The sequence below is a fragment of the Cnephaeus nilssonii genome (assembly GCF_951640355.1).
Source record: "Cnephaeus nilssonii genome assembly, chromosome: 20".
Lineage (NCBI taxonomy): Eukaryota > Metazoa > Chordata > Mammalia > Chiroptera > Vespertilionidae > Cnephaeus > Cnephaeus nilssonii.
The window spans coordinates 29,055,370-29,080,075 of NC_137091.1; the positions used below are offsets into that span (position 1 = coordinate 29,055,370).

The window sequence follows — 24,706 nt, forward strand, 5'->3', positions numbered from 1 at the left end:
CTCTCTACTTGAAGTAGTTACATCAAGGTTATTTTTGTTTGTTTTAGTGTTTTTACAGATTTCAGACATGTAAGTACTTGCTAATAATGGGTCTGGTTTTTCAAGTGGCACATTAAAGGTGGTTGCTGAGGACATTTCTTACTTTCTTAAATACCAAGTATGAAAAATAGGAAGAGTTTGCTTTTGAATTTGTAATTAGACTTATATTTCTATTAACTGCCACACGTACAAAAATCACTGTGGCACAAAACAGATAAATCCATTTGCAATGGAATTTACTGGCCTTAGGCCATTGGATTACTGTCATTTGTCACTTTAGTGCTATTTCAGCAGTGTAGATGTTCATTTTCAAAGACTTACATGTGCTTGGACTGCAGTTTTCCTGTTTATTGAATTGATCTTCCAAAAAGTCTTTCTATGACCATTTCTGTCCACTGGCTGGATTAAGAATTTGTGTAGGTATACTAAGTAATAAAGGTAGCCCAAGGGGTATGTTCATAGTATTTGTTTCAAGACTCAAACATTGTAGAATCTATCTACATAAACCTAGATGTGGAGTCTTCAGAATGTAGACTTTTCACGAGCTGGCTACTTTCTATTTGAAAGCTCCTCAGCCATACCCCATTTTCGGCAGAAGACCTGAGGAACCAGAAGCTGTCAGTCAGTTAACTCCATTCTGCCCTCTGTCTTGAAACATGCCATGCTGCGGTTGTCCTCTCCTGTGAATAGGGTAGGTGAGGTATTGAGGTAGAAGTGTGGTTTGGGAATGAGAGAGAGGCAATGTGGAGAATTAAAGCATGTATTTCTAGACTTTTTCTTTCTGGCTTACTTGAGAATTGTTAGATGATAATATGCATGTATACTGTTAGCCCAGTGCCTGCCACCAAGTGTCTACACACTCATGATGACTAGTCTTCTGATTTTTAGGCTCATCCCACTTGGTCTTTGCAGCTTTTTTGGTTGCCATTCTTTAGATCAATTCTCAATTTATTTTTCTGGTATCAGCTCGAGAGCCATTTCCTAAGACTGCACTCTTACTCAAGTAATAGAAATGTGTTAGAAATGAAAGTGCATCCTAATAGGCTGGGGTCCCCACTATTCTGCCTTCTTGATATTACATTTAGTCCCTGGCTTCCCCCCATATTTGATGGTGGTGGATTTTTGTCTCCCCTTTCGTCTTTATGAAGAAACTAGAGGCCTGGCGCACAAATTTGTGCACAGGTGGGGTCCCTCGGCCTGGCCAGGGGGAGGGGCTGCAGGCTGATCTGGGTGGGGCTGGCTGGCCGGGGGGGAGGGGCTGTGGGAAGTTGGCTGGCCGGCCCCATCCCCTGAAAAACACAAATTAAGACTGCACCTGTTGCCTGGCCAGAGTGGCTCAGTTGTTGTTCCATGCACCTAAAGGTTTCTGGTTCGATTCCTGTCAGGGCACATTCCTGGGTTGCAGGTTCAATCCCTAGATCCCTAGTTAGGGAACGTCGGGAAAGTAACCCGTCAGTGTCACTCTCATATCGATGTTTCTCTCTGTCTCTTTCTCTAAACCAACGGTCGCCACCGGTGGTCCGTGAGGTCCGAAAGGTTGGCGACCGCTGCTCTAAACATATTCACAGGTAAGGATGAAAAATAATAAAAATAAAATAAAGTATGTCTTAAACAAAAAAAAAGACTGCCCTTGTTATTGTGGATGGGAGTCCCATGAATATTATAGCACCCGACCCCCACCTGAGCTATAGTCCTTAGCTGAGATCAACTGATTGCACTGCAAGTGGTGGGGATGGCTTTTTGGACCACTTTCTTAACTTTAGTCTTCTCACTGTTGACAAAAATAGAAGTTTACCATTGTGATATGTGTCAAAAATGTTCATTTTTGTGTTTAATATATTGAGTAAAGCTGGATATCAGTATAAATTACATTTTGTAAGCCATGGACCTTGTGAACTAGAACTGCCCAAGAATATTTAATATATGGTTCTGCATAGAAAATTTTGATTTGCCTTTGGTCTTAACGAGGTGTTACAATCTGCATTCATTGTTTTCACGTAAACATGATAGTGTCATAGTGTCCTTTGCGCAGTGCATTTTTATTTTATATTCATTTAAATTTAGTCAGGACCAATTAACTTGTGAATTTATTTGGTGTTCTGATAACTGTTAGGAGGATTTCTCATGTTTTTTTTTGTGTGTGTTTCTCTTATTGTAGACAGTTTATAACTCTAGAGGAGGCAGCAATGCCTCTCTTTTTTAAAAATATATTTTTACTGATTTCAGACAGGGAAAGGGGGATAGAGATAGAAACATCAATATTAAGAGAATCATTGATTGGCTGCCTCCTGCACGCCCCCTACTGGGGATCCAGTCCATAACCGGTGCATATGCCCTGAGTGGGAATGACCCGGTTCATGGGTTGAAGCTCAACCACTGAGCCATGCTGACTGAGCCAATCTTTTTCTTTTTGGTAAGAGATGTGGAAGCTTTGGAGGAATAGAAGAGAATTTGAAAATGACATTTAATTCTAGAGTTTGGGGAGATGCTTGCCCAATGTGGTGAATGAACACACACACACACACACACACACACACACACACACACAGTTCCTCTTAACCTTTTGCACTCGGATGTCGAGTGTGACTCGACACGGTTAGCATCGGTAGCAGCTCGCTCGTATGTCGAGCCACACTCGACACGTAGTTTCACCGCGGGGGTGGGGGGAAGGGGGATTTTTGTCTATTTTTCCAGTATCTTTTCTTGTTTTCATTAGCATGAAAGGACAAGTAAAATGTAAATGCCGTCTCAACTGATGCCAAAAAGAAAAAATGAAAAACCGATAACACATGTGAAATTTATTAGGAAACTAGTACATGATCTTGTTGGAGAATTCAGAGATGGTACACTAACTTCCAGGGGTAGATTATTATCCACTAACTTAGAGCACCTCACCCTAACAAAAAACACAAAGATTGTGTTGTTTGTTCTAACAAAAAAAATCAAAGGAGGAAGAAGAGAGACGATTTATATTTGCGAAACATGTGAATGTAAACCAGGTCTTCATGTGGGTGAATGTTTCAAAAAATATCACACCATGAAAAATTATACAGATTAAAATTACTCTTTGAATGTATCAATAATTTGAAATATAAAAAAATCCAAATAAATAAGTTTGTATGAAAAGAAACTCCAGTTTTTTTTTTTTTTTTTTTTTTGTTTTTTTTTAAATTTCTTTATTGATTAAGGTGTCATATATTTGTCCTCATCCCCCCATTCCCATCCCACCCCCCTCCCCATGGATGCCCCAACCCTCTGTTGAACTTAAGCATTGGTTAGGCTCATATGCATGCACACAAGACCTTTGGTTGATCTCTCCCCCCTCCCCCCACCCTCCCCTATCCTCCCTCTGAGGCCCGATAGTCCGATCGATGCCTCCTTGTTTCTGGTTCTGTTCTTGTTCATCAGTCTATGTTGTTCATCATTTCCCCTAGATGAGCGAAATCATGTGTCACTAGAGATATACTTATAAGAACTGAATGTGCGACGAGCAATAATAGTTATGCTGACAGGCAAACGAATCAGTCTGTAGTGAGTTTCTTTCTGGTCCAACAGTTCTTTTGAGACCCAATATCAATGTCCACCAGTTCCTTATGAGTACATGTCGGCACTGACCCCTCAGCTCTGGATGGTGGACAAATGGTGGTAATGCAGGTCCGACTCCCTCTGGTTTGGTCTCGGCCGGATCCAGGGGCACGGCTTCACCCGGATCCAGGGGCCCACGGCCTCACCCGGACCCGGGATCCAGTCTCACTCGGATCTAGGGGCACACAGCCTCGCCCAGACCCAGGATTCAGCTTCATCCGGACCCAGGGGCGCATGGCCTCACCCGGACCCAGGGGCGCGTGGCCTCTCCCAGACCCAGGGTCGCGTGGCCTCACCCGGATCCAGGGGCCCACGGCCTCACCCGGACCCGGGACCCAGTCTCACCCGGATCCAGGGGCCCACGGCCTCACCCGGACCCGGGGCCAGGCTCACCCGGATCCAGGGGCCCAGGGCCTCACCCGGACCCGGGGCCCAGGCTCACCCGGATCCAGGGGCCCAGGGCCTCACCCGGACCCGGGGCCCAGGCTCACCCGGATCCAGGGGCCCAGGGCCTCGCCTGGACCCGGGACCCAGGCTCACCCGGATCCAGGGGCCCAGGGCCTCGCCCGGACCCAGGGCCAGGCTCACCCGGATCCAGGGGCCCAGGGCCTCGCCCGGACCCGGGACCCAGGCTCACCCGGATCCAGGGGCCCAGGGCCTCGCCCGGACCCGGGACCCAGGCTCACCCGGATCCAGGGGCCCAGGGCCTCCCCCGGACCCGGGACCCAGGCTCACCCGGATCCAGGGGCCCAGGGCCTCCCCCGGACCCGGGACCCAGGCTCACCCGGATCCAGGGGCCCAGGGCCTCGCCCGGACCCGGGACCCAGGCTCACCCGGATCCAGGGGCCCAGGGCCTCGCCCGGACCCGGGACCCAGGCTCACCCGGATCCAGGGGCCCAGGGCCTCGCCCGGACCCGGGTCCCAGGCTCACCCGGATCCAGGGGCCCAGGGCCTCGCCCGGACCCGGGGCCAGGCTCACCCGGATCCAGGGGCCCAGGGCCTCCCCCGGACCCGGGACCCAGGCTCACCCGGATCCAGGGGCCCAGGGCCTCCCCCGGACCCGGGGCCAGGCTCACCCGGATCCAGGGGCCCAGGGCCTCCCCCGGACCCGGGGCCAGGCTCACCCGGATCCAGGGGCCCAGGGCCTCGCCCGGACCCGGGACCCAGGCTCACCCGGATCCAGGGGCCCAGGGCCTCGCCCGGACCCGGGACCCAGGCTCACCCGGATCCAGGGGCCCAGGGCCTCGCCCGGACCCGGGACCCAGGCTCACCCGGATCCAGGGGCCCAGGGCCTCGCCCGGACCCGGGACCCAGGCTCACCCGGATCCAGGGGCCCAGGGCCTCGCCCGGACCCGGGACCCAGGCTCACCCGGATCCAGGGGCCCAGGGCCTCGCCCGGACCCGGGACCCAGGCTCACCCGGATCCAGGGGCCCAGGGCCTCGCCCGGACCCGGGACCCAGGCTCACCCGGATCCAGGGGCCCAGGGCCTCGCCCGGACCCGGGACCCAGGCTCACCCGGATCCAGGGGCCCAGGGCCTCGCCCGGACCCGGGACCCAGGCTCACCCGGATCCAGGGGCCCAGGGCCTCGCCCGGACCCGGGACCCAGGCTCACCCGGATCCAGGGGCCCAGGGCCTCGCCCGGACCCGGGACCCAGGCTCACCCGGATCCAGGGGCCCAGGGCCTCGCCCGGACCCGGGACCCAGGCTCACCCGGATCCAGGGGCCCAGGGCCTCGCCCGGACCCGGGACCCAGGCTCACCCGGATCCAGGGGCCCAGGGCCTCGCCCGGACCCGGGACCCAGGCTCACCCGGATCCAGGGGCCCAGGGCCTCGCCCGGACCCGGGACCCAGGCTCACCCGGATCCAGGGGCCCAGGGCCTCGCCCGGACCCGGGACCCAGGCTCACCCGGATCCAGGGGCCCAGGGCCTCGCCCGGACCCGGGACCCAGGCTCACCCGGATCCAGGGGCCCAGGGCCTCGCCCGGACCCGGGACCCAGGCTCACCCGGATCCAGGGGCCCAGGGCCTCGCCCGGACCCGGGACCCAGGCTCACCCGGATCCAGGGGCCCAGGGCCTCGCCCGGACCCGGGACCCAGGCTCACCCGGATCCAGGGGCCCAGGGCCTCGCCCGGACCCGGGACCCAGGCTCTCCCGGATCCAGGGGCCCAGGGCCTCGCCCGGACCCGGGACCCAGGCTCACCCGGATCCAGGGGCCCAGGGCCTCGCCCGGACCCGGGACCCAGGCTCACCCGGATCCAGGGGCCCACGGCCTCGCCCGGACCCGGGACCCAGGCTCACCCGGATCCAGGGGCCCACGGCCTCGCCCGGACCCGGGACCCAGGCTCACCCGGATCCAGGGGCCCACGGCCTCGCCCGGACCCGGGATTCAGCCTCACCCGGATCCAGGGGCGCACGGCCTCGCCCAGACCCAGGATTCAGCCTCACCCGGACCCAGGGGCGCACGGCCTCGCCCTGACCCAGGATTCAGCCTCACCCGGACCCAGGGGCGCATGGCCTTGCCCTGACCCAGGGGCACATGGCCTCACCCGGACCCGGGGCCCAGCCTCACCCTGACCCAGTTTCCAGCCTCACCCGGACCCAGAGGCGCGCGGCTTCACCCAGTTCCGGGACCCCGCGGGGTTTCATCTTCTTGATCCCAATTCCTGTTGGTCAATTCCCTCTCAGCAATTCCTTCGGCCATTTTCTCAGAGTTCCAGGGCAGCCACCGCAGAACTCGTTGGGCGGCGGGCTCGGCGAAGCTACGGTGTGCCCGGTGCGCGGCGGCGGGCTGGTCCGGGGTGGCTGCGTCGGCCCTTGGGTCTGCAGCGGTGGCCGGTCGCTGAGCATGCGCACCTGGCCGCTTCCGAGGCGTTGAGATTCTTGAAGGACTCGGAGGTCAGCAAGCGCGTAGTCTCCCACCCCATGTCTCCCAGGGGCTCGTCTGACCGTGCTCGGCAGCGAGTGAAGCCTTCCCCTCAGCCGGAGACCGCTGGGGGAACTGCGCCGAGCACGATCCAGGCCGCCATTGTGTCGCCTGAGCCGTAGTTTTTAAAGTGTGGTCTTTGGGTCACCGGCATCAGCTTCATCCCGCGTACCCCTCTCTTTTATTCTAGTTGTAGAGCATCTGCTCAGTCAGCCCTCCGGTGGTTCTGGATGGTGTCTGCTCTGCTCTCCCGTCGTAGTCTCAAAATTGTTGTGGTAGGCAGCAATCAGGCTTCTGCCCTATGCCTCCATCTTGGTCCTTGTTTGTATAGTTAAGTTTTGATTGTTGTTGGTGTCACTGGGAGGAATTGTCCTCCAGGCCAATTGGTCGTGCGGACCCTCTGTGTCTATAAAGGAAGAGTTGCTGTGCGGGAGACACGTTTATTTGCCGGGTCTTGGTGCAGCAAGGCTTTGGCGCTCACTGCGTCTGCCTCTTGAATGTGTCCCTTATGGTAGTGGTTGAAATCTGGTGTCATCTCACACCGACCACTAGATGCCTTCGTTTCTGGGTCTCCAATGGAGTGTAGGTCAGCTACTGCCTGTGGCCCCTCAGCATGAATTACAGCATCACTTATATTCGTGACCTGTTTCGGTGTCTTCCCCTTTTGGCTGCCTCCCTATCGCTCAGCTTCCCCAATCTCCCTAGGTGGTCGCTCTTGATACCCCCCTTTGTGGGCTGAGTGCAAAGTCTTGGTGTTGTTAAGCCTTGATTGCTGTTGGTACACTGGGAGGATGTGACCTCCAGTCCAATTGGCTGTGAGGATCAGCTGTGTCTATGCCGGGAGACAGCCCCATTCAACTAGACTTGCAAAATTGTAAAAGCCTCTGTGTTCAGCTTGGATGGGGCGGAGTTACAGGGCGGAGCCTACCGCCTTGGCTTCCCGTCAGCCCCGCCCTATGAGGTTCCTGTGTCTCAGTGTCCCTCCGTACTCCCAGCAAACACCTCTGAGAGAAAAGCGCCCTGGAGTTTCGCGCGCTGCCAAACAGTCTAGTCTCTCCCCCAATGAATCTGGATTCCCAGATTCTCGCCCAGAACTGGGTTTCCGTGTAGTCAGAATTGGGGCTCACCGCAGTCTGGCGCTTTTGTCTCCTTCCCTCCAGGGCGACTCAGCGGCACAGTCAGCAGCCCATCCTCCGCGCACAATCCCCTGCGCGCCTCCGGTGCTCTGCTCTTCGCCGCCTCTCTGCACCTCTGCCCCACAGCCCAGCTTTCCCCAGTATGAGCCTGGCTTCCCCGGGTCTTTACCGGAACTGGGGTTCAGTGCAGTTGGAACTGGGGGTTCAGCACAGTCCGGAGCCCTTGTCTCCCTCCCGCTAGGGCAATCCAGCGGCACAGGCAACAGTCCCTCCTCTGCGCACATTCCCGTGCGCGGCTCCGGCGCAGCTCCTCTGTGTCTCTGTCCCACAGCCCAGACTCCCCCAGCATGAGCCCGGCTTCCCAGGGTTTCGCCGGGAAATGGGGTTCAGTGCAGTTGGAGCTGGGGTTCAGCACAATCTGGCGCTTTTATCTCCTTCCCGCCAGAGAACGCCAGCCAGGCCGTCAGCCGCCCCTTCCTCTCCGGCTCCGTCTTCCCCGCACGCGCGCGGGCTCCTGTCTCCACCCGTGTCTCCATACCTCAAGCTTTTACGGCTTCCCTGATTTTCCTTGTGGTTTTCTTTTTCCTTCTAATTGTGCGCATTTCAGTCAGCCAGCTTTCCTGTGGTTCTGGATGATGTCCGTTTTGATTTTTAGTTGTGTTTTTGAAATTGTTGTGCCCGGCTGTAGGTTAGGTGTTTAACCTATGCCGCCATCTTGGTTTCTCCGAAACTCCAGTTTTTTATTCTATTGCCGCGCTTTGTAAAATCTGGGGTATTTAAAAAATTAAACCCCGAGTAGAATAAAGGAATCAAGAAAAAAAGCAAGTGAGCGCAAAGGGTTAAATATTGATATTTAAGTAGAAATTCCTGTTAAATGGCTGCCAAGATATGTACATTTATTTGAGACCTGGGGTTGACCTTCTGGGTTGATCTGATAATTGGAAAAGCAAGAACATGTTTATTATAAAACATTAAGAATTCAGAATTGACATGTGGAGGATGTTGTGCAGTGTATAAACTACATGGTTTATAAAGTGCCATGGCTGGTTTGACCCTTGCAGCAACTCTGTTACATATTGTTATTACCATTTTACACAAGTAAAGTGAGACTCAGAGAGGCTGTGACATGGCTTTTAAGTGAGTAATCAAGAAGGACTTAAAAGCAGGCCTTTGAACTTTTAAATTCTTTGCCTGTTTTACTTTACCAAGCTGCTTTTCTAGAAGAGATTGATAAAAGGATAACATTTCATATTATGACTTCCCATAGTAATTCCTCAATGAATGTTTATGATGGACAAATGAATGAAATGAAGATTTAGCCCTAGCTGGTTTGGCTCAGTGGACAGAGAGTTGGCCTACGGACTGAAAGGTCCCAGGTTCGATTCCAGTCAATGGCACATGTCCGGGCACATGTAAGGGGACGTGCAGGAGGCAGCCAATCAATGATTCTCTCTCATCATTGATGTTTCTATCTCTCTTTCCCTCTCCCTTCCTCTCTGAAATCAATAAAAATATATTAAAAAAGATTTAAATGTTTAAAGATGGAATATGTTACTATTACTGTTACTAATCCTACCTAATAATAGACAAATATGCAAATTGACCATACCTCTGACACACCCACAAGCCAGTCCACCATCCAATCAGAGCGAGTATGCAAATTAACCCAACCAAGATGGCTACAGCCACAGAGAGCAAGGTTTCCTAGGTAACAGAGGAAGCCAAGCTTTCCGCCTGCCCTTGCCAGGCCTAAGCCTCCACTCAAGCTACAAAGTTTCAATTATAGAAGGTAAACAAATTCAAACAGAAATGGCGGCAGAATGGAGCTTGAGAGAGCAGGCCAGGGTTGCTCCCGGCAACAGGGGAAGTAAAGCTTTCTGCACACCCTGGCCGGGCCCACCCACTTAAGGCAACAAAGTTTCAATTATAACCCCAACACAAATGGCTGCGGGCCCCGGAGGGAGCCCCAGGCTTGGCTCCGCTCCAGGCTACAAAGTTTCAATTGTAGAAGGAAGGGAAAGGCCTCCGCTTGGGTTGCCAGGGGGCGTGGCCGGCCTGCAAACCACCACAGGCCCCTCGCTCAGGCCGCCCCACGCCCCAAGGGAACCCCACCCTGATCAGGGACACCCTTCAGGGCAAACCAGCTGGCCCCCACCCCTGTACCAGGCCTCTATCCTATCTAATAAAAGAGTAATATGCAGCCAAAACCGGTTTGGCTCAGTGGATAGAGCGTCGGCCTGTGGACTGAAGGGTCCCGGGTTCAATTCCAGTCAAGGGCATGTACCTTGGTTGCGGGCACATCCCCAGTAGGGGATGTGCAGGAGGCAGCTGATCGATGTTTCTCTCTCATCGATGTTTCTAACTCTCTATCCCTCTCCCTTCTCTCTGTAAAAAAATCAATAAAACATAATAAAAAAAAGTAATATGCAGATTGATCATCACTGCAACACATAATATAGCTGCCCCCATGTGGTCAAAGATCCTGCCCCCATGTGGACACAAGATGGCCACCACAAGATGGCCAGCAGGAGAGGGCAGTTCGGAGGCACCCGGCCTGCAAGGGAGGGCAGTTGAGAAGGACCAGGCCTGCAAGGGAGGGCAGTTGAGAGGGACCAGGCCTGCAAGGGAGGGCAGTTGGAGGTGATCAACCCTTCAGGAGAGGGCAGTTAGGAGTGACCAGGCTGGCAGAGGAGGGAAGTTGGGGGCAAACAGGCTGGCAGTGGAGTGGTTAGGGGGTGATCAGGCTGGCAGGCAGAAGTGGTTAGGGCCAATCAGGAAGGCAGGTAGGCAAGCAGTTGGGAGCCAGCAGTCCTGGATTGTGAGAGGGATGTCCGACTGCCCGTTTAGGCCCGATCCCAATCCCAGGTGGGATCGGGCTTAAACGGGCACGGGATCGGGCCTAAACGGGCAGTCGGACATCCCTCGAGGGGTCCCAGATTGGAGAGGGTACAGGCTGGGCTGAGGGACAACCCCCCTCCGTGCACGAATTTCGTGCACCGGGCCTCTAGTATGTTAATAATTATTAATTACTAAATACTGCATGGAATGCATTTTGATATAAGTTCTTACTAAGGCATGCTAGTTCTAAAACATGCAAACAATATAGAAGTATGTAAGTTAAAAAATATCTTCAGTTTGATCTTCAGTTTGTTGATATATATTTCAGTTTGATCTTCAGTTTGATATATATTTCTATGCTTTTTTTCTGTTAGGGCATTTATTTATTGGGTGATATGTTCTTTTGTTCATAATACATACAGTCAGTTCTAAGCAGATAGTCATTGAACTGAACTTTTTGGAGCAAATCTTATTTTTAAAATTACTGAAGGCACCTATTTAAATATAGTTTGCTTATTTTTGCCCAATTTTGTCAGGGAATGAAGCAGATATACTGGAGGTAAAAGTGGCCCATTGGGACCCAGTATACTGAGGACTATGGAAGTGCTGTAGAAATTTCTGAGTAACAAAATGTCTAAACAATGTTTTTCTTTAAAAGAAAGGATATTTTGAAGCCATTTAGCCCCTTAATTATAGCAGTTATATTTGCCAGTTTTTCTGTTGTAAGAGTTCTGATTTAAATTCAAATTATTGTTGATGGGTCACCACTGCACTAGAAAAGATTACTAAGAGGACAAACCTTTTGTTGGAGAGATTGTAGGTCACCAGCCTGAGTGAATAGTGGGGAATTGGGTAATTAACCTGGGTATATTTCTATCTTCTTCAAAATCAGGTTTTTTTCTCCGCTCCCTTTTGTTTTTATCAAAATACTGCAATGGCAAAAAAGAAAGCACTCTCCTCCCACTCCCCACCTCCTGTCCACCTCCCCAGAGACAACTGTATTCAGCCATCCACTTCTGACTAATCAAATGCAAAATCAGGCCTTCTATGGTAGCATTCCATTTCATTTGGAATTAATTTTTAGGACATCAGACCCTTATTCAGAAGTACATATGAAGGACTGTATATCTTGTGTGGTTCAAAAATTTTTGGTGGCTGGGCATTAGCAATATAGAGTTGAAAAGAGAGTTTCTGTGCTTTAGAAATTCACTGAATCGTGGGGAGAGAAATCGGGTAATTGGTGAGTCCTGTTTAGGGTTGTAATTCCCGTAACAGAGGTGTGAACAGCATAGTCAAGAGCATTCATTCATTCATCACATAGTTATTGAGTGGCTCCTGTGTACCAGGCACTGAAGATGGAGTGATGAGCAAAAGCAGTCATTGTCCCTCTTTCAGGGAGCTTGCTATCTAGTGAGGGAGACAGTGCTCCTCAGATAATCACAGTAATGCATGTATTATTCCTAACAGAAGTGTGTCCAGCAGGAAGGGAACACAGTCTGTTGGCATGGCCTGGGGAAGTCAAGGAAAGGTTTCCCCAGAATTGGTGCCGTAGCTGAGAGCTTGAGACAATGGGAACAACATGTGCCTTGTCCCACCGAAACCGGTTTGGCAACCCGTCGGCCTGTGGACTGAAAGGTCCCGGGTTCGATTCCGGTCAAGGGCATGTACCTTGGTTGCGGGTACATCCTTGGTATGGGGTGTGCAGGAGGCAGCTGGTCTATGTTTCTCTCTCATCGATGTTTCTAGCTCTCTGTCCCCTCCCTTCCTCTCTGTAAAAAATCAATAAAATATAAAAACAACAACAACAACAAAAAAAAACAAACAAAAACATGTGCCTTGTCCCTGTGACTGGAGTGAGTTTGGAGCGTTTAAGGAACTCAGAGAAAGCCAGTGTGTCTTGAGCTCAGTGCTGAAGATGGGAGGTAGACAGCAACCTTGCATCCTTTCTTTCTTTCTTTTTTTTTTTTAATATATTTTATTGATTTTTTACAGAGAGGAAGAGAGAGGGATAGAGTTAGAAACATCGATGAGAGAGAAACATCGATCAGCTGCCTCTTGCACATCCCCTACTGGGGATGTGCCCGCAACCAAGGTACATGCCCTTGACCGGAATCGAACCTGGGACCCTTGAGTCTGCAGGCCGACGTTCTATCCACTGAGCCAAACCGGTTTCAGCCCTTGCATCTTTCTTAGAAGATACTGTTTACCTTGAGAAAAACGTGGAAGAGGGCATGGTATAGCACTTGACCACAGAATCTCAAAATCAGATTGTATTTTGGCTTATACTCTCACTGCCCTATGTAGACTAGACTAGCATGGTCACAGTGGCAATAAGATCAGTAGGAAGATTCTTAGACTTTTGACTAGGGAGGTTGTAGTAGATAGAAATGGCATAATCTAAGAGATAATTGGGCGTACCAGTAAAATGGTTTGAAAAAAGGAGAGTGTAACTGTGTGTCAGGAGAAGCTGGGAAGATGTTTCTTCTAGAAAAGTGACATTTAGAGATAGAAGCATGAGGACAAGGGCACGTAGGAGAGAACATGCAGAGGAACAGTCTCAAAGCCTGCGGCATGTTTGGGAACCCGATGACTGACTGATGTATAGGGTGAAGTGATGGGACAGGAATCGGAGGAGAGGCGAAGGAACTTGGTAGTCCAAGCCAAAGACTGTGTTTGATCTTGTAAGCAGGTGGGTGTCTGTGGGAAACCACAGGTTTTAGGAATAAAACCACAGGTTGTAGGAAGTGGGTAGGTAGTTCCATGCTGTGTTAGCATTGCTGATTGAGATGATTGCTCAGGGGACTCGTGTCTTGTCAAGGCTATCACTCTTCGGGCTCTCCTCGAGGTCTGGGAATGAATTCTCTGCTTACCTCAGCACCTCAGGCATCTCAAACCCCACAACTTTAAGGAGAAAAATGTAGGGCATTCTGTTGGGGACATCTGGGGGAGATTAATGCCAGGAAAATAGCCCTTGAGTGTCATCAGTGATAATTGGATAGATTCTTTAGGGAAGGTCATTTGGGGACATGATTCACTTTACTTTTTTAGGGAGGTACCTTTAAAAATAAGCTTTTTTCTTTTTCTTTTAATGCTCCTAGAAAATAAGAAAGCATGAAAAACGCATCACCAATTATATTCCATGACTCTGAGATAACTGCTGTTAATAAAGGTGTGGGAAAAAAAAAAAAGGTTTATAGTTCATATGGAAAAAGACATACAGTTTATGATTATTACAGTAGCTTTATTAACTCAAAAGAATGTCACGATAATAAGACAAGTAATATAATAATAAATGAGTAATACAAGAGTAAACTCCGTGTTTCATTACTCACAACTGTAAACCTACTTTTGCCCACCCTGTATTTTGAAATGCTTCCCTTGAGTACTTTTTGTAGTAAATTTTAGACATTTGGGGTCATTTTATATAATAGTATTTAAATTATGATCCTTGGTCATGGTCTCCCAAGATAATCACCTGGCACGGTGATCATTATCCAGACATGCTGATTAGAGATCCCTGTGACCAGGCCCCAAATCTGTGTTTTGGATGACTTCTGCATGTTATCTTAGCCACACTCAAGTTTCAGACTCCATATGGTTTTTGTTGTTGTTGTTGAAGTATTTTTCCATTGATTTTTAGAGAGGGAGAATGGAGGAGAGAGAGACAGAAAGAAAGAGAGACAGACAGAGAGACACATCAGTCAGCTGCCTCAAGTATGCACCCCAACTGGGCTCAGGGATTGAACCTACAACCCAGGTATGTTACTTTGACAGGAAATCAAACCTGTGATCCTTTGGTGCAAGCGCCAAAACTCTAACCAGCTAGCAATGGCTAGGGCTCCATCCATATGGTTTTGTTTACATCTTTTCCCACTTAATCTGTTGACCACTTTCTCATGAATGGGATTAACTAAATCATATTTTGAACAAAAATTTTTTAATTTTTCCAATCTAGGTTAAGTGTGAACAACAACCAAAAATACAGGTTGTAACACTCTGAGAAGTGACATTATCTAATTTTAGCATTGAGTGGAATGAATTGTGGAAACAGAAGCAGCTGAAAAACCTGAAAGTTTTGAAGATCCACCACATTGGATCTTCACAATGAGATTTTAGTTTTGTTGAAGTTTATTAAAAACTGATTAATTCCTTCTCATCAAACTCTTTTTCAGCTCTTGCTGTATGCTGGAATGTTTATTGGGGTTTGTAAGTTGTAAAACGCAATTACAAAAATATACGTAAGTGTGAAAATGTTCCCCAAAGCTACAGATGCTTTGCAGATGACTGCTGTGCTCCATATCATGAAACAGGACCTAATGATCAGTATGGGAGCAGCGCAGACTCCACCACAGCTCATTTTAACCGTGACTGTCTGATGTCCCAGAGAGTCGGAAATAACTTTCTAATTCACTCTGAAGACGGGTTGGGTCAAAATCTCTTTGGGGATGTGTGTACACAGCCAGCCAATTTGCCATCAGAAGTTCTTGCTGCTTTATTTGGTTACTGGTCATGGATTTATCAGCGTAAGAAATTTTTGCCTCCAGTTTTTTCACAAACTGGTGCTAAAAAAATAATTGGTCTTGGTTCTTTTTTTAAAAAAAAATATTTTTTAATTGATTTCAGAGAGGAAGAGAGAGGGAGAGAGATAGAAATAGAAGCATCTATGATGAGGGAATCATTGATTGGCTGCCTCCTGCACACCCCCCTACTGGGGATCAAACCTGCAACTCAAGCATGTGCCCTGACTGGAAATCGGACTGTGACCTCCTGGTTCATAGGTCGATGCTCAACCACTGAGCCATGTTGGCTGGGCTGCTCTTGGTTCTTATAGAACTCTTGGCTTTTCCATGTAATAACTACACAGTGTGAGGTAAGTGCCAGGAGCATAAACTTTCTTTTTCATCTGTGACTAGAGTTCTGTTTAGTGAGAAAGGTAAGGGAAAAAAAAATCTTAATGTGCTCTTCAGTTTTGGCTGGAAGCTTAGCTGAATATAACTTGAACTTGACACAGTGATTCTGTAGCAGTATTCTAGCAATGACTAGACCTGGACACTGAGTTACCAGGACTGAGTTTGGAAAGAGTTTGCCTCTTATCCCAAAGTACATGTTGAACAAATGAGTGTTTTTTTTAAAAAAAATATTTTTATTGATTTTAGTAAGGGAGAGGGAGAGCTAGAAACATCAATGATGAGAGAGAATCATTGCTTGGCTGCCTCCTGTAAGTCCCACACTGGGGATCGAGCCCGCAACCCAGGCATGTGCCCTGACCGGGAATCGAACCGTGACCTCCTAGTTCATAGGTCAATGCTCAACCACTGAGCCACACCAGCCGGACCAAAGGTGGAAGAAAGGTAAAGTTCCTAGGTGGAAGAAAGTTAAAGTACCTTTTGTTTCTTTGCCATTGATTTCTTCTTGGGTGATAGATTTGAGTTAGCTCTGTTAATTAGTTCATTACTTCTCTATGAAAAAGGAAAGGAATCCCTTGTATGTGGCTTTGAGGGCCCTTTGACTTTGATTCTGTAGGTGCTTCACCTTTTCTCCTATGGTCAGTTGGCCATTCGAGGAGGCCTGCAGCCTGCTGGGCCTGTATTGGGCCCCGTGCCCAGAGTGGTGAAAAGAAGACATGGCCCTCCTTGGTGAAGGTAACACTGGACAGATGGTCGTCTAACTAGAGCTCTGACAGGTGTCTTTAAGTAGGAGTTCAGGGGCCCTGAGGGTGATCTGATGGGCCCAGGAAGGTTTTTTTGAATATGTGTGTTCTGGTTCTCCTCCAGTGCCTCCACTGCCTAGCACAGCATCTTGCCTTAACTGTGTGTCAAATGGATAAGTTAATTGACAGAGGGACCAGTTGAAGGAAATAAAGAACACACCTGGTTGTCATTCAGTATGTTCAGGGTTGTATGTGGTTTTGTTTTGTTGTTTCTGGTTCTGGCAATGAAGAACAGGACCACAGCATACAGATCCATGATTAAGAAGAGGTGGGCTGCTATTCTTGTTTCAGATTGATGATAATTTCTGCAATAAGAATGCATGGGTGAACTCTAAGCTTCCTTTAAGATTTTTCATGGCTCTCTGTATCTCTGTTATGTAGTTTCTTTAATCCAGGTGCCTGACCTGTATATCAGATATTTCTCTCTGTTTTGTTTCATTCTCTGGGCTGTTTTTAAAAAATGTAGTTCTGAGATCATAGGACAGTTATTGATGCGAATAAAATGTTTTCACCATAGCTTTCCCATGCTCAGTTGGTAGGCCATGCAGTGATCCTTTGTTGACATGGCAAGAGCAAATGCCCTTATCCCCTAAATTTGAGAGCCAAGGAGATGTCAGCCTTCAGGTAGAAAGCCTCTGTGTCAATGATGAGCTTGGAAAGAGAACTTTCCAGTTGGCTTACCTGTTATTTTTTATATTTGCCACCTTTATCACCGTAGATATCCCAGCCAATGTCATCATTAATCCAGTAGTTTTTAAAAAATATTTTCTTTCATTTGTTTAATTTTTTTTCAGTTTCAGTTTACATTCAGTATTATTTTGTATTAGTTTCAGGTGTATGGATCCATTTTTTTAGTTGTTTCTGATTATGCATTGATTCTTTTCTCAGAGCTAATTAAAACACAATAGTAAACTGAAGGATAAATGTCTTTTAATTCATTAATTATTTTGGAGGCATAGCTGGAGTTATATTTTGCTAAGTAATATAGAAGAATAATTCGTATTAATTGAAAACACTACTTCCTGCCCTGGCCGGTGTGGTTCAGTTGGTTGGGCATAGTCCCATGCACCGAAAGGTCACTGGTTTGATTCCAGGTTGGCACATGCCCAGAGTTGGGGGCTCGATCCTAGGTAGGGGGAGTGTAGGAGGCAGCCAATCAATGATTTGCTCTCACATATATGTTTCTCTCTTTCTCTCCTCCCTTTCTCTCTCTAAAAATCAGCAAAAAAATCTTTCAAATACTTCTTCATCAGTGTGACATGGCAAATTCTTAGCTATCAGCATCTGTTTTGCATTCTTTATTTTAAGCAGATAGTAATTTTGCATCTTTTACTGCTTCTAAGTAACTTTGGTTTTCATTAACAACCAAAGCAACTCATTAAGGGGAACATTCTGTACTTCCTCCTTAAAATTGGAAGGAGAGGGGTGTATGTTCAACTAACATAAATACTTCTTGTTAGGCAGCTCTAGAGTTTCCAAGGTATTTGAAGAGACCATTGGCAAGGGCCAGCAAATCAGAAGAAAATCATTTATGTAGAAGCTCTGATTTAGTGATGCACCTTCCTTTCTAGCAGGTGGCCTTCGTAGCCAAGCTTTTGTTGGTTTGGTTCCAGCATATTTCATTAAGTGAGAAATCCTGTAGAACAGATGCGTTTACAAGTTTTTGCCCATGTAGCACTCTGTTTAATGAAACACTGGAGTTTTGATTCAGTGTTGTTGGCAGTAGTTGTCCATGTGTGCAGTGTGGGGTTTGAGTAGGTGGTCAGGGGATTCAGGCAATTATAAAGGCTGAGCTGCGTGCCAACGATCTGAGGTGGTAATTGAGTGATGATGACACAGAGGCTTAAATAAAGGCAGGCACCCTTACAATGATAGCATGGAGCAAAATACAAATACGCACAGTAGTTTAGGTGGTGTTTGTTGTGTATCACCAGTAAGAATGTTTGGACTAAGGAACATGAAATCTTAAAAAATAAAAACAAACCCAAATCTGAGATCATAGGACAGTTATTAGATGTTTACAAATACAGAGTACTTAAGAATTCTATTTATGTAAATGAAAGATTAATTCTATGGTCATTGGTATTCAAGAGCTGTTTTATAACACAGCTTTATCCTCATTTGTAGATGTGCATCAGTTAATTTGATTTTGCATGAATTAAAAAAATCAATCATATTGTGTTATACTTTAACAATAAATGTACCCATTTTAAGCTTGCAGTTGACTTTTTAAAACATTTTTATTGGTTTTTGAGAGAGTGAGAGGGAGAGATAGATATATCAATGATGAGATTGGCTGCCTCCTGCACGCCCCCTAGTGGGGATCAAGCCCACAACCCAGCATGTGCCCTTGACTGGAATCGAACTTTGGGACCCTTCATTCTGCTCTATCTACTGAGCCAAGCTGGCTAGGGCTAAAGTTTTCTTTAAAGCTTAATTTCCTTGATGATGTTTAATTTAAAAATTAGATATAATATCTTAATTATATTTAAAGATTATACTTAAAAATGAAAACTGTGCTCCTGGCTGGAACATCTTTGGTGATGATTAAAAACAATAAAAACCAGCCAGAGCAGTCAAGTTAAAATTTTGTCAGCCCGCCCTAACCGATTTGGCTCAGTGGATAGAGCGTCAGCCTGCGGACTCAAGGGTCCCAGGTTTGATTCCGGTCAAGGGCATGTACCTTGGTTGCGGGCACATCCCCAGTAGGAGGTGTGCAGGAGGCAGCTGATCGATGTTTCTCTCTCATCAATGTTTCTAACTCTATCCCTCTCCCTCTCTCTGTAAAAAATCAATAAAATATATTTAAAAAAAATTTTTGTCAGCCCACTTATGACTGGGTGTCTAAACTACCATTGTGAGAATGAAGAGGTTATCATTCCTTATCCCTAGAACTTTATTTGTTGTGGTTTTTCTCTTTTCTTTTTCCTGAATTCATTTGTTCAACAAAGTATTTTAAGCACCTACTACTATATGCCAAGTACTGTATTAACTGTTCAGGATACAAAAATGAATTTACCTTGGTTCCTGTTTTAGAGGCATCTTATCTAATAAAGAGGGAATATGCAAATTGACTGTCATGCCATAACAAGATGGCTGCGACCACAGCAGAGGCCGAGTTCCCATAACCAGCTTTAACAAGCAATCAGCCGGGACCTGAGGCTGCATGGCATTGGGCCGGGGCAGGAGACCTGAGGCTGCGCCCCCCTGCCTTGTGGGGCTTGACAGGGAACCTCAGGCTGCGCCCCCTGCCCCGGCGCCAGGCTGGGGAAACTCAGGCTGTGTCCCCCATCCCGTGGAGCTTGACGGAGGACTTCAGGCCGTGCCCCCTGCCTGGTGGGACTTGACAGGGGACCTCAGGCCATGCCCTCTCACCCATTGGGGCTTGATGGTGGACCTCAGGACATAGCCCCTCGCCTGGCAGGGCTTGACGAGGGACCTGAGGCCACGCCCCCCACCCAGCGGGGCTTGACAGGGTTGGCGCCGGCCGGGTCTGGATCTAGCCCAGTGGGGGTGGGTCCGGCCTGGTCTGGGTCTCTGGCAATTTCAAGGCCCACGTGGGTGGGCAGGGACTTGACTCTGGTTCCCGTGGCACGCCCCAGACTCTGACAGGAGGAAGATTTTCATATAAATTTTACTAATTTTCTTTCATCTCTGACACTTCTATTACAGAGAAAGGGCAAATAGCAATATTAAAATATTTCCTCTAATTAATTCCCTTTTAATGTGCACGAATTTTGTGCACCGGTAACTAGTAATAGTATATGTGCAGTGAATTTCACCCATTTAAAGTACATTGTTTGATGAGTTTTAACAAATGTATATATTTGTGTAATTACCTCCACCGTTGTGTAATTAACTCCACAGTTAAGACAACCATTTCTACCATTTCTATCACTCCCAAAAGCTCCCCAAAGTTTCCCCTGTGCCCCCTTGCAATCTGTCTTCATTCATCCCTGGCCCCAGCAAAGATAGAACTATGGTTGATCCTTAAATAACTCAGGGGTAGAGGTGCTGACTCCCATAGTAAAAATTTTGCATATAATTTTTGACTCCCCAAAACTTAACCCTACCAGACCGCTGTACCGATTTTTCGGTAATTTCCGAATCTGCCGCTATACCGCTGTACCTAATTTTTGGTACTTTGCCTAGACCTATTTTCTACAATGTCTCCAAGTTGCATTTTATTCTAACCACTTGTTTGCATGTAACTAACATTTTTCTATATCATGTTGATTTTTTCTCTTTAATGCTCAGGAGCCCAGGTATAGGGGACAGTTAGGTTCAGGGCCTCAGGTCTGGTAGAGTTAAGTTGTCCCTTGCCATCAGTCAGCCCTCGGCATTTGAGGACTTCCAACCATGGATCAAAAACGGTACAGGTATTTATTTAAAAAAAAATTCATGTAAGTAGACCTGTGCAGCTCAAACCTGTGTTGTTCAAGGGTCAGATGTACTGTTTCAGTTTTCTTTTGTATTGAGTCTTTTTTCCTTTCTCCCCTCCCCTCCCCTCCCCTCCCCTCCCCTCCCCTCCCCTCCCCTCCCCTCCCCTCCCCTCATTTCTTCCCCTCTATTTAGCACTTAGGTGTTTGTAATGGTTGTGAAAATAGGTGGAATCTTCCCTAAAATTATCAGCTGTGTTCCATGTGATAAAAATTCTATATAGCAAGTTATTGAATAATGAGGGTTGTTTCTATTATCTTGCTGTTTAGTACTAGTTTAGCAAGTTAAAATTTAACTGCCATTGTGTAATATAACTAATTCAGACATGGGACTGGAAAGTTGGTAAGTTGGCTTTTCGTTAAATGAATCAGGTTCTCCAATTTGGAGATGCAGTCTAAAAACAAGTTTTAGCCCAGAATCTCCATGAAAGCAGAGTATATTAAAGCCAACCTATTAAAAATCCTACTTTGGAAGGTGAGAGGATATCTTCTGATAGGACTTGAATAGAATAAAATATACAAACCATGTGAAACTAGACACTAAATTGTAGTACTTTGACATTTGAATCCTAAGGAGGGTTGCTCTCTGTGGGTGTGACTTTATTACACAATTTTTCCATTTTCGGGACTTCTCTGCTCCAAGAAAGTAAAGTAGAATTCTGCTACAACCCAGTCGGTTGAGGAATAAGCCTTTCTCTGCCTCCCTCTTTCTTTTCTCTTTCTCTTTTTCTTTTTTGCCATTTGTAACACTCATTGCAACTTGCAGTACACTTACTTGCACTGTTACAAAACTAAATGTCACTGTGTCCTGAACCCTGTGTTTGTCTAATTCAAAGTTTATTCTCATAATCGAGTACATTTCACTGTGGATAGTTGGGGCTCAATACACATTGTTAAATCAACAAAATTCCTGCTGTGCTTTGACTGTTTAAGCAATGTCATCCCCAGATGCCCTCAAAACCACCCACACGGCTTTCCAAATTAAAAGTGCCTTGTGACTGGTTAATAGCTACCAGTTAGCACCCATCAAGTATGGGACTGTGATCAATAACATTTAGTAAATAAATTAAAATGTTTATTTTTATGCAAGTACTGACCTGATATTTTTTACTTCATTTATTTTGAGATATAATTTACATACCATAGAATTCATCTATTTAAATAAGTGTACTAGTACATTTCAGTGGTTTTTAGTGTGTTTGCAGAGTTGTGCAACTATCATCACAGTCAATTTCAAAAACCCCAACTATCATCACTCCAAAAACCCCATACCTATTAGCAATGGACTCCCCTGCCTTTACCTCCCTTCCCCCCAGCCCCTGGCAACCACAATCTACTTTCTGTATCTAGGGATTTGCCTTTTCTGGACATTTTATATGAATGGAATCATACAACATGTGATTCTTTGAGTCTGGCTTCTTTCACTCAGCATCATGCTTTCAGGGTCCATCCAGGGGGTAGCCTGAATTAATAGTAGTCTGAGAATATTTCCAAACCGGTGTTTCTCTTAGTCTTTGTTAGATCCAGGAGATCCTCTGGAACTGGGAAGGACTTTGGAGGTTGTCTAGTCCAGCATCCCCTCATTTTAGAGATGAAATTAAGGCGTTTATTACTCAAAACAATTTATTAGTTCTAATTATTTCTCATAGCCCAAATTCAGTTTCCTTGGGTCCGGAAACCAGGGCGAAGACTGTGTTTCTCCTAGGTTTCCTTTTATCTGTGACTTGGTTCTGTTCCTGAATAGTTGTCTGACTGCCTTGGAACCTGTGAAGTACGATGCACATGCAGCAAAGTGTGTATTGATCACTGCCTTTGTATCTTAATGTTTACCTCAGAGTCTGATCTCCTGTTTCCATGAGTTTTGGAAAACGGAGAACATTGATTGGGTAGCACCCTGCACATGCATTCACACTTCTGGAGGTGAAGTTTTGGAAGCTTGATTGAAGACTTAGTGTGCTGTACTGCAGTGCCTCCTGGTGCCATGCTGTAGTGGTAGTCCTCCATTCCTGCTTTCAGAAAGTGGTGTTTCTTGTGGACCTTAGATCTGTGGAGAAATGCAGGGAAACAGCAAACACCTCTTCTCCACCTTCCTTGGGCGGAAAATCTTTGCTTTTCCTTTAGCACAAACACTGGTATTTTCAGCTTTGCCCAGCCCTGTCCCTAGGGTTTATAGACCTGGGCCCTCTGACGGGTTGGCTCGTCCAGTGCAGCTACACCCAGGGGCTGTGCATCAGGGAGGTGCCTTGTTTCCATCCTAACTGTGTTGTGGACATGCCCCCTTTTTCTCAAGTATTTCTTATATATGCATTTTTCATGTCCTCCTAGAAAGGATGAGAAAATCATAAGACATGAGAACAGTGGGAAGGAGTTCTGAGCCTGAGCTGGGGTCAGTTGGACCTGAGGGAAAACGGAGCTTTCTTCCTTGTGGGGGATGGTGGGAGTGGGGAGAAGAGTCACTCTGCCTCCTAGGCTCGCTTCCTTAAGGCGCATGGAGAGGTTGGACGCATGGAGAGGTTGGACGGCCTGGTGGTGTGTTCTCCTTTCCTGTGGGCGTCATGGCAGTTGGGAAAGGAACACTTGATGTAGCTTTCATGACTCCATTATTCACCTACCTCTGGTGGGAATTGCTTGAAACCTAGAGCAATTTTCAGTTTTGCCTTGCTTTATTTGATGCAGCAATTAGAAGAGATGCATTATTAACGACATTCCTGTAATGTGGTGTGACCAACAGAGGAACGTCAGGCACTTTCTTTTGTTTCATCCTCACAGCACCCATTTGTTGAGCATCTGTGCTGGTGTGTGCTAAGCCCTGCACCAAGCTTTGGAAATGCACTTATTTGTTCCTCCTGTTTAGTTTCCATGCAAACTTAATTGTCCTATGTGTTAAGTCACTCTGCTCTTACAGAACAAACTAATTCATGTGGCCAGTGGCATTTTCTTCCCCACTGATTATAAATCCTGTAAAATCAGACACAGAATCATCTTCGTCTTTTTTTTTTTTTACCCAAACAATATTTTCACCCTAAAAATCAACTTTAAAAAATCCTCTAAAGGAAAGAGAATGTTTCACACTTACATAAATAAAGAGATAAAGGTTTTCCTTGACAGTTTCCATGGCAAATTTCTGGATCTGTTTGAGTGACCAAAGGTCATGCTGCTGCTGCTTCTTCTTTTTTTTTTAATATATTTTATTGATTTTTTACAGAGAGGAAGAGAGAGGGATAGAGTTAGAAACATTGATGAGAGAGAAACATCGATCAGCTGCCTCCTGCACACCCCCTACTGGGGATGTGCCCGCAACCAAGGTACATGCCCTTGACCGGAATCGAACCTGGGACCCTTGAGTCCGCAGGCCGACGCTCTATCCACTGAGCCAAACTGGTTTCGGCAAAGGTCATGCTTCTTGAAACCCACTCCCTGGATGTTCTTGTGAATGTTGGTGGTGTTGTCTCTGGTCACTACCTCACTGATGGCAGAATGGCCCTTCTTCTCACCACCCTTTGAGGGAGCTATCCTGCTGGGCCCAGGTTAGAAAGGAAGAGCTTCACAGCATCACTTTCAATGCATGGTTTCTTTGTGGACTTTTGTATGTATATGTAAATTATTATGTCAAGATGTTTTTGTTTTTTTAAAATATATATTTACAGTTTTGGTAGCTATTGCAAGAGAGCCATCCAGAAATGTTTTCCCCCAGAATATCAATGCATCAGTGACTTATTTCTTGGAGCTCCAGGGAGAATATGAATTCCCTCACACTTGTTAAACTTGCTTCCATGCAGTTTAACCATTTTTTTCTTTGTGTGTGTTTCTTTTCTTTTTTTCTTCTTTTTAAACCATTTGTTTTTCCAGAAAGTCACATTCAGAATTCTATGCAACGAGGTTACATAATTAGGTTTGTGTCTGTCAAGTAATGTTTATCTATGCATCAGGTGTCAGTGGATTTTTAAAGATAATTGCATACATACTGGTATTTTAAAAAGTCATTAAGATCATTAGTACTTTCCTTTTGTTGGATTTTTCTATCTTCCCATTTG

At 46.9% G+C, this 24,706-nt stretch overlaps 1 protein-coding gene across 2 annotated transcripts in view; it reads left to right on the forward strand.

Moving 5' to 3' along the window:
* USP10 (ubiquitin specific peptidase 10) overlaps positions 1-24,706 on the forward strand; it is a 72,976-nt gene that overhangs the window by 4,244 nt on the left and 44,026 nt on the right. The window lies entirely within an intron of this gene.